A 9,111-nucleotide genomic window follows, 5' to 3' on the forward strand; every position below is an offset into this window, starting at 1 on the left:
CTGGAATCCAACCGGTAACTGCCATCCCCAATGGCTGCTGCATCTTGTCAGTGTTGGGGGAGGGGCTGCATCCGACGAGAGGTTCCTAAAGTAAATGTGGTTCTGCCCACTAGCGTCCCATGGGCCTTTCTTCTTCCCTCTTTCCTTTTGTTCAGATCTGTATGCACAGTACCAATGGAGAGAAGTGTGTCCCTTTTCAGTTGAAGGTTTCACACGTCTTTAAACTTTCTAAGAGTTCACAGTACACAGAGACCCAGTAAAGGAGACTTATGTTCCTATAATATCCGTACAACCGGAATACATATGCGTCGCATGATTTCTGCTGAAAAACCCACACTCTCAGGACATGGATCTATTTGTTTCATGGGGGCTGAATTTCCAAGAAATGAAACCAACCCCAATGTGCACTTTACTGTCTGTCTCTTTTGCTCTTAGTACACTTTGGCAGAGCTACTTGCCTTTGTTATAGGCTTCTTACAATTCTTCTCTACGTAGCGTAGAATATGGCATTCCTTCATCCTGTTGGAAGTCATACAAGACTACATCACGGACTAGGAATCCAGTGGATACCAAATCGGCATTTGGGTGAGGTCACGATATGCTCTTATGAATATATATTTACGAATATGAATGCACGCCTCTGATTTCCGAATACAAGTGTGCTGAGTACATGCAAGCCGCAATACTGGGTCGATGCGTGCTGAATGAACCTTGACATCACCTTGAGTATTTTCTTTTGAATAATCATGTTTCTCATGGTATATCTCAGCCAACCGTACCAATTTGGTGCATGTTTGTTGGTTTGATTCTTTGTTGGTCTGCTTCTCGCTTGTTTTGCAAACACGTCAGGACATGCATCTCTCCTTTCGCTTCAAACAGAGAGTCAAATATGCTGATTCACTTAAGAGAGTGCTTCCAATCACCTAAGATTTCCTGCTTCCCTCTCCAATCTTTAAGGTTTTGATGTCCTCCTTGAATTCTTCTTGTTTCTTCTTTGCCACTCATGCTCTTCTTGCATTTCCAATAATGGTTTTCTTCTTTCCATTTCATCTTGCTGCTTTTCTATTCCGGGGAGTGTTCTCAACCTTACTTTTAGAAGAAGTTTTGAACTGCTGAATTCTTTTATGATTTGCCGGTCTGTGGATTGCTCTAGCTCTGCCGTTATTAGAAATGGTGGTCATGTGGCATAGGCTACCCTAGGTGGCAGCATTTGGCCATTCAGGATATGGTCTGTGTCCTGGCCCTCCTCCCTGGCCTGCAATATTGCTGCCGAGTTATAAGCTGAAACCCCTCTGGAGGTTCCCTTGTGACTATGTTGTTTCCTCCAGGTGCATTTTAAATCACTGTGATATTCGTGAACTTTGTTGATTGGAATCATACAGCTGCTTGTAAGTCTATTGGGATTCCAACTCCTTTGGATGCTGTGTAATTCCTGAATTAGCATAGATGATTTTTTCTTGGCTTTCAACAAGTTTCAGTCTGATATTTCTACAGATAAATTTTCAGACATATTTTATTTCTTTATCTCTTGCTTTTCCATCTGGGACTCTTATGAATTCTAGTCTTTCATGCCCTGTCTTAACCCAGGATACAACAGCAATATTTTCATTGTTTTGCACTTGCTTTCCTATGTCCGAATCTGACCGAGGGATTTCTGTTCCCCTGTCTTCACAGTCATTCACGCGTCCCTCTGCATTATCTAGTCTGCTAAGGACTGAATTTTAGCCCTGATATTATCACATCCACTGAGTTTTCTGATATGTTTTGGCTCGTCTTTAGACTTTCTCTTCCCCTTTTCTGGTATTCTGCCTTTTGTGATTCTGAGACCCTTTTGTTCTTCAGTGTTTTCCTGACCTCCATTTTCAACACTTGGACTGCATAGCGTTTTGCAGTCTAGTTGTTTGAAACCTTATCTTTTGGGCCTTCAATATCTTTGGAACTGAAAATGGTACTTCCTATTTCTTTTACTGTACTTCTTCATCTCTACTGGTCAGGTAATATCAGGTATCTAATGTAGATTTTTAGGGCTATGTTAAGTGAAAATTTTAGACTCTTGTCTCTACGCAATTCCAAGGGATTTCTGTGAGGACAATTTCTCTTAGACATTGATGCCATATTCTCTTCCTGTGTGTGTTGTCTGGTATATCTCCAATTGCTGGTGTTGCATTTGTTGTGATGAACAACCCATACTATTTCGATTAGCATAACTTCATTTTGATTACGCTTATCTCACAATTCTGAAAGTGCACAGGACACGGCCTCTTGTGGAAATGAGGATTCTAAAAGTTCTCAGCTCTGCATTCTGCTCTATGTCATTTTGGAGTGTTTCCAAACCAGCAAACTGAGAGTGCGCTTGTGCTTTGTAGTGCCACGGAAATGTCCCAATGAAAGCAGTTCTTCCCAGAGCTTCTCTGTCTACTAAAACACCATTGGAAGCACATCCATGGATGTCACACATCAGGGCCTGCTGGAATGATCCCGCAGACCGAACTTGGTGTCCTCGCTGCCGTACCGTGCCGGTGCCATCCAAAATGTAGCATCCGATTTTGGGAGATAGTGCTGAAGGAAATGCTTCCTCTTCTCACGCTGTGGACTTGGACCACTCTACCTTGTCCTATCATCCTTGTGGCACGGGTGCACGAAGGCCACCACAGAGCTGTTGCGCATCCTGTGCCTCAAACCAAACCATAATCCCAGCCCAGGTTATGAATGTAGCAGATCCTAAGGCTTTTCATTCTGATTTCAAACCCAAGGCCCCCTGGATCCCTCAGACCAGATGCACGATAGCTCTGATTCAGCCCCACACGTGCTCTATTGGCAAAATGCCCAATTGGTCCCTGGTCCTGCAGATGCACTGGGTGTGGCCATGGGACATATCGGTAATCTCAACCGCGCGACCAGTGTGGTTGATTTATCATTGGTACACTGTTCGGTTTGCTCTCTTGATTAGACCCACCACATCCCACAACGCACTCCAGATCCCTGAGACTCAGCGTATGCCATCAACCGTAGCCCTATACCTCACTTACCGATGCCCCTGCTAACTGTAATTGGGCATCACGGATCTTGGTCTCAGAATCAACTGTGGGGATATTTTGCGCTGGTTTCTTTGAGTTCTGTCAGACAAGCATCTGCTGTGCACTCTTGTAAATCTCAGCACATCACCTTCAATCTCATGCCTCCTGTCCGCTTGAGAGGGTGCGTCCAAGTTAAACAGGGTTTCACCCTTGTTGGTCAGACCCTGCACTGGTTTCCATTCCCTGCTTTGCCTTCTCCTGCTTCCAGGTGTCCTGAGGCCTCATCCTGTCTTTGGAAGTAACAGACCTCTCTTCGGCAAGTGTCCTGTGCCAAAGGCTGGGTGAGTGGAGTTTTACATTTCTCTGTTCAAGCGAGCGCGTGAGTGCAGGTTGCACTTCTTCTCTGCCAAATGGGCATCGATGAATCAACACTATCCAGATACATTTCACAGAAATGTGATATTTGCTTAGCTCTTTGTTTCTATACAGCCGTGGTGGGAGGGGTTGTCCAAAGAAACCTGTTTTGACATTGTGTTTATATCTCATTTGCAGTCTTTAAGAATTTTAACAGAATTCATTTCCATGTTTTGGGAGTTATACGAAAATGAAGTTATTTTTTGAAACACACTAAATCGACCTAGAAGCCAGACTTGTCAATTATGGTAACATTTTGTCAGCTCTACGGAAAAACTAGACAGATAGAATGCAAACTAGCAGTCCAAACTTTTAAAGGTGTCATGTCAGCTCTTTACGGTTGAAGCCTCCGAGACCAACAGGAACCATGAAATAACTATTGGAAACATGAAATAACCCCCAACCTTGGATACAATTGGGCATGTGGTGCCCTTTTGTCCTATTTGTCACTGACTGGCCAATGTTGGCATTTCAAGGGGTAACACCCCTCTCTACGAAAATATAAGAGGAAACAAACCAAATATATACATTTAGGTTTGAATCCAAAAGCACCTAGAGGCATTATAGCTAGGAGAACCCTGCTGCACTTATGCTTGTCTATGGAGAACCAGGTGTTCTTCTATCAGTGATGAGAACAGTTAATCTTCCGATCATGTTGGGTAAAGCCATTTAACGCAACCAAGTCTGCACCCACATGATATAGTGCCCCCGGGGGCTTGACTCAAGTGAAAGACGATCCACATAAGCTGTGTCTTTAATGTCATTGGCGACTTTTACAGTACACTTCACTTTCTGACTTGTACTATTTACCTATACTGTCTTGAAAAACTGAGGCCTAATACAGATTGAAGTTCAGTCAAAGATTCCCCTCACTTACCACACTCCCTTCACCCCAGGGAAGACATAAACACAACATTTGCTGAATCTAGCGGAAGGCCATCGTTTCTAGGTGTGAGCTAAGTATTCAATTCCTATCTATTTCAGCCGAGACTATTTGACCTTTAAGGAGTTCACTGTTGTTCACAGAGTGTGAAGCTGGAGGAACTCTGATTCTAGGAGGGACTTGCCCTTCTCCTAATGGCTTCATTGCCGCTCAGGTACTGAACCTTCAAAATGGATGCGTGAGTGGAGGGGAGGGAAGGGCAAGTGCTTGCTAGCTAGGCCCAAACCTGGGAAAAGGCTTACCTGGGCTTGGTGAATTTTGGTCTGAATGGCTTGGGAAGGCCCCTTGGGACGTGTGGATTCTCACGACCTCTTCCAAGAACAGGAGCGTTTTGATCATCTCTGCCATCTCTTCTCTTGCACACGTCAGGGACCTTGGACCCGTTCTTGGAGAAGAGAATTGAGGAACTTCCTCAAGTCCACGTTGGCACTCCGTATGTTTCTGCCAGTATCAGCGAGGTTCAATATGTCTCCTGAATGTCTTTTGAGCCTGGTATCCTCTACAGCTGTCTCCACGCCAGTATTCTCTATTGTAGCAGAACATCTCTCATCCATGTGTTCGCATCTCTCCTCAATGCGTGCAGCCAGCTTTTCGGCCAGCTTCTCTTCGTGACTCCCCTAAAGTCGACTTCACCAGGACTGGGCAAGTCTGAAAGTACCTCGGAGCCTCACCAGTAAGCTGATGACAGGCAGATCTTCCACTGTCTGCCCTTTCAGGTTCTGGAAACTGACCTGTGAACTCAGGTCTTTGGGCAGCAGAAGTATCTCGAACTTACACAGCTTCCCGGACCAAACACCTAAGCCAAGCTCCACAGAGGCCTGCAGCCCCTCCATCACACTGATCCACCCACAGAACTCGGCCCGGTTACCTAGGATCCAACAGCCACAACAAGCCTCGTGGAACACACCAACATTCCACCTGGAATCCAACCGGTAACTGCCATCCCCAATGGCTGCTGCAGCTTGTCAGTGTTGGGGGAGGGGCTGCATCCGACGAGAGGTTCCTAAAGTATATGTGGTTCTGCCCACTAGCGTCCCATGGGCCTTTCTTCTTCCCTCTTTCCTTTTGTTCAGATCTGTATGCACAGTACCAATGGAGAGAAGTGTGTCCCTTTTCAGTTGAAGGTTTCACACGTCTTTAAACTTTCTAAGAGTTCACAGTACACAGAGACCCAGTAAAGGAGATTTATGTTCCTATAATATCCGTACAACCGGAATACATATGCGTCGCATGATTTCTGCTGAAAAACCCACACTCTCAGGACATGGATCTATTGGTTTCATGGGGGCTGAATTTCCAAGAAATGAAACCAACCCCAATGTGCACTTTACTGTCTGTCTCTTTTGCTCTTAGTACACTTTGGCAGAGCTACTTGCCTTTGTTATAGGCTTCTTACAATTCTTCTCTACGTAGCGTAGAATATGGCATTCCTTAATCCTGTTGGAAGACATACAAGACTACATCACGGACTAGGAATCCATTGGATTCCAAATCGGCATTTGGGTGTGGTCACGATATGCTCTTATGAATCTATATTTACGAATATGAATGCACGCCTCTGTTTTCCGAATACAAGTATGCTGAGTACATGCAAGCCGCAATACTGGGTCGATGCGTGCTGAAAGATCCTTGACATCACCTTGAGTATTTTCTTTTGAATAATCATGTTTCCCATGGTATATGTCAGCCAACCGTACCATTTTGGTGCATGTTTGTTGGTTTGATTCTTTGTTGGTCTGCTTCTCGCTTGTTTTGCAAACACGTCAGGTCATGCATCTCTACTTTCGCTTCAAACAGAGAGTCAAATAAGCTGATTCACTTAAGAGAGTGCTTCCAATCACCTATGATTTCCTGCTTCCCTCTCCAATCTTAAAGGTTTTGATGTCCTCCTTGCCTTCTTCTTGTTTCTTCTTTGCCACTCATGCTCTTCTTGCATTTCCAATAATGGTTTTCTTCTTTCCATTTCATCTTTCTGCTTTTCTATTCCGGGGAGTATTCTCAACCTTCCTTTTAGAAGAAGTTTTGAACTGCTGAATTCTTTTATGATTTGCCGGTCTGTGGATTGCTCTAGCTCTGCCATTATTAGAAATGGTGGTCATGTGGCATAGGCTACCCTATGTGGCAGCCTTTGGCCATTCAGGATATGGTCTGTGTCCTGGCACTCCTCCCTGTCCTGCAATATTGCTGCCGAGTTATAAGCTGAAACCCCTCTGGAGGTTCCCTTGTGACTATGTTGTTTCCTCCAGGTGCATTTTAAATCACTGTGATATTCGTGAACTTTGTTGAATGGAATCATACAGCTGCTGGTAGGTCTATTGGGATTCCACCTCCTTTGGATGCTGTGTAATTTCTGAATTCGCATAGATGATTTTTTCTTGGCTTTCAACAAGTTTCAGTCTGATATTTCTACAGATAAATTTTCAGACATATTTTATTTCTTTATCTCTTGCTTTTCCATCTGGGACTCTTATGAATTCTAGTCTTTCATGCCTTGTCTTAACCCAGGATACAACAGCAATATTTTCATTGTTTTGCACTTGCTTTCCTATGTCCGAATCTGACCGAGGGATTTCTGTTCCCCTGTCTTCACAGTCATTCACGCGTCCCTCTGCATTATCTAGTCTGCTAAGGACTGAATTTTAGCCCTGATATTATCACATCCACTGAGTTTTCTGATATTTTTTGGCTCGTCTTTAGACTTTCTCTTCCACTTTTCTGGTACTCTGACTTTTGTGATTCTGAGACTCTTTTGTTATTCAGTGTTTTCCTGACCTCCATTTTCAACACTTGGACTGCATAGCGTTTTGCAGTCTAGTTGTATGAAAGCTTATCTTTTGGGCCTTCAATATCTTTGGAACTGAAAATGGTACTTCCTATTTCTTTTACTGTACTTCTTCATCTCTACTGGTCAGGTAATATCAGGTATCTAATGTAGATTTTTAGGGCTATGTTAAGTGAAAATTTTAGACTCTTGTCTCTACGCAATTCCAAGGGATTTCTGTGAGGACAATTTCTCCTAGACATTGATGCCATATTCTCTTCCTGTGTGTGTTGTCTGGTATATCTCCAATTGCTGGTGTTGCATTTGTTGTGATGAACAACCCATACTATTTCGATTAGCATAACTTCATTTTGATTACGCTTATCTCACAATTCTGAAAGTGCGCAGGACACGGCCTCTTGTGGAAATGAGGATTCTAAAGGTTCTCAGCTCTGCATTCTGCTCTATGTCATTTTGGAGTGTTTCCAAAACAGCAAACTGAGAGTGCGCTTGTGCTTTGTAGTGCCACGGGAATGTCCCAATGAAAGCAGTTCTTCCCAGAGCTTCTCTGTCTACTGAAACACCAGTGGAAGCACATCCATGGATGTCACACATCAGGGCCTGCTGGAATGATCCCGCAGACCGACCTTGGTGTCCTCGCTGCCGTACCGTGCCGGTGCCATCCAAAATGTAGCATCCGATTTTGGGAGATAGTGCTGAAGGAAATGCTTCCTCTTCTCACGCTGTGGACTTGGACCACTCTACCTTGTCCTATCATCCTTGTGGCACGTGTGCACGAAGGCCACCACAGAGCTGTTGCGCATCCTGTGCCTCAAACCAAACCATAATCCCAGCCCAGGTTATGAATGTAGCAGATCCTAAGGCTTTTCATTCTGATTTCAAACCCAAGGCCCCCTGGATCCCTCAGACCAGATGCACGATAGCTCTGATTCAGCCCCACACGTGCTCTATTGGCAAAATGCCCAATTGGTCCCTGGTCCTGCAGATGCACTGGGTGTGGCCAAGGGACATATCGGTAATCTCAACCGCGCGACCAGTGTGGTTGATTTATCATTGGTACACTGTTCGGTTTGCTCTCTTGATTAGACCCACCACATCCCACAACGCACTCCAGATCCCTGAGACTCAGCGTATGCCATCAACCGTAGCCCTATACCTCACTTACCGATGCCCCTGCTAACTGTAATTTGGCATCACGGATCTTGGTCTCAGAATCAACTGTGGGGATATTTTGCGCTGGTTTCTTTGAGTTCTGTCAGCCAAGCATCTGCTGTGCACTCTTGTAAATCTCAGCACATCACCTTCAATCTCATGCCTCCTGTCCGCTTGAGAGGGTGCGTCCAAGTTAAACAGGGTTTCACCCTTGTTGGTCAGACCCTGCACTGGTTTCCATTCCCTGCTTTGCCTTCTCCTGCTTCCAGGTGTCCTGAGGCCTCATCCTGTCTTTGGAAGTAACAGACCTCTCTTCGGCAACTGTCCTGTGCCTAAGGCTGGGTGAGTGGAGTTTTACATTTCTCTGTTCAAGCGAGCGCGTGAGTGCAGGTTGCACTTCTTCTCTGCCAACTGGGCATTGATGAATCAACACTATCCAGATACATTTCACAGAAATGTGATATTTGCTTAGCTCTTGGTTTCTATACAGCCGTGGTGGGAGGGGTTGTCCAAAGAAACCTGTTTTGACATTGTGTTGATATCTCATTTGCAGTGTTTAAGAATTTTAACAGAATTCATTTCCATGTTTTGGGAGTTATACGAAAATGAAGTTATTTTTTGAAACACACTAAATCGACCTAGAAGCCAGACTTGTCAATTTTGGTAACATTTTGTCAGCTCTACGGAAAACCTAGACAGATAGAATGCAAACTAGCAGTCCAAACTGTTAAAGGGGTCATGTCAGCTCTTTACGGTTGAAGCCTCTGAGACCAACAGGAAACATGAAATAACTATTGGAAACA

The sequence above is a fragment of the Vicugna pacos genome, unplaced genomic scaffold (genome assembly GCF_048564905.1).
Source record: "Vicugna pacos unplaced genomic scaffold, VicPac4 scaffold_20, whole genome shotgun sequence".
In the NCBI taxonomy this organism is placed as follows: domain Eukaryota; kingdom Metazoa; phylum Chordata; class Mammalia; order Artiodactyla; family Camelidae; genus Vicugna; species Vicugna pacos.